The sequence below is a fragment of the Silene latifolia genome, chromosome 11, assembly GCF_048544455.1.
Source record: "Silene latifolia isolate original U9 population chromosome 11, ASM4854445v1, whole genome shotgun sequence".
NCBI classification, from domain to species: domain Eukaryota; kingdom Viridiplantae; phylum Streptophyta; class Magnoliopsida; order Caryophyllales; family Caryophyllaceae; genus Silene; species Silene latifolia.
In genome coordinates, this window is record NC_133536.1 from 155,887,839 (window position 1) to 155,889,259 (window position 1,421).

At 44.3% G+C, this 1,421-nt stretch overlaps 1 non-coding gene across 1 annotated transcript; it reads right to left on the reverse strand.

The window, feature by feature from the left end:
• Positions 1 to 1,111: 1,111 nt before the first annotated feature.
• LOC141615966 (small nucleolar RNA R71) lies at positions 1,112 to 1,218 on the reverse strand. The gene has a single exon (XR_012530349.1). It is a non-coding gene; the product is annotated as a small nucleolar RNA R71 (small nucleolar RNA).
• Positions 1,219 to 1,421: the final 203 nt, after the last annotated feature.

Here is a 1,421-nt window from a genome sequence, read left to right on the forward strand (position 1 = left end):
TTTCAGGACGAGAGTCAGTATTAGTGATATTAGGGACTTATAGCGAGATCGAAAGATGCTATCTGTTAAGAGTGGACTGAGAGGACCTCTTTATTCCCGCCTCATGTGTTTGATTTAGACCTGTTTAGTATGCTGCCGCCGAAACTATAACGAACCGACCATCCTAGTACCCTTTTTATACTTGATTTCATCCGTCTGCTTAGTTTACTTTATTTTATTGCTCATTAGCTATAGACCAATTCAATCAAACCCCCACCTTATTGTTACCTTAGACCGAATTTAAACAAATAGAAATTACGTCTGCCTCTCTGTGGTTCGACCCGACTGCCGCTAGCTATAGTTGTAGTTGGAGATTATAAATTTATTTTTGACACCTCACGACGAGTATCAAATTTTGGCGCCGTTGCCGGGGAGGCAATTGTTCTAATTTTTTGTTGTTTTTATTTAGTCTTTCTTAGTTTAAGGGACTTCCGTTCCTTAAACTTTTCTTATATTCTTTTTGTAGTTTCTTCTTATGCGCAAGTCACGGGGTGGTGAACTAGTACCATTCAATCCTGAGATCGAGAAATCCTTGCGCGAGTTGAGACGATCACAAAGGGTATTACCGACAGAGGAAGAGTTGAGTACTCTGTCAAGCTACTACGAGAACGCTCTGTTTGAGGAAGATCCACCTACATCTCCTGCTTCAATTTCTTCAGCTGAGACAGTCACTTCTCCAGAAATTCCAGTCATGGCTGAGGAAGCAACCATTGCTAGTCACTCAGAGCCGACAGCTGCGAATCTCTACAAAGGATTGGAACTACCTGGGGAGGCGAGAAAATTCGAGCCGAAGCCTTCCTATATTAACCTGGTTGAGAGAAACCAGTTCGGGGGAGCTGCAAATGAAGATGCAGCCAAGCATATGGACATTTTTATTGATTATTGCTGCTCTATACCCCCGCCGACCGGTGTGACCCAAGACCAGATCAAGGAGACCATGTTCATTTTCTCCCTTCGTGATGCTGCAAGGGAGTGGTATAGAGATCTGGACCGAGCCGCTCATGGGATCACCGACTGGAATTCATTGGCCTTGGCATTCTACAAAAAGTACTTCTCTGCCTCGAAGACTAATGCCATTAGAGCTCAGATCACGAGCTTTAAACAGGGGCCTGATGAGAACTTTCATGAAGCATGGGTTCGTTTCAAGAAACTGGTGCGAACCATACCACACCATGGGTTCGAAAAATGGAGTCTTTTCAACCAGTTCTATAATGGGTTGTATGACGATCAGAGGGCTATTTTGGATGCTGCAGCCAATGGCCGATTTGCTGAGAACATGGGAGAGACTAAGGGGTGGAAGATCATCGATGATTTAGCCACTCATAAGGCTGAATATGGGAATTCGAGAGGAAACCAGAGGAGAGCTGCTGAATCTTCCTCTG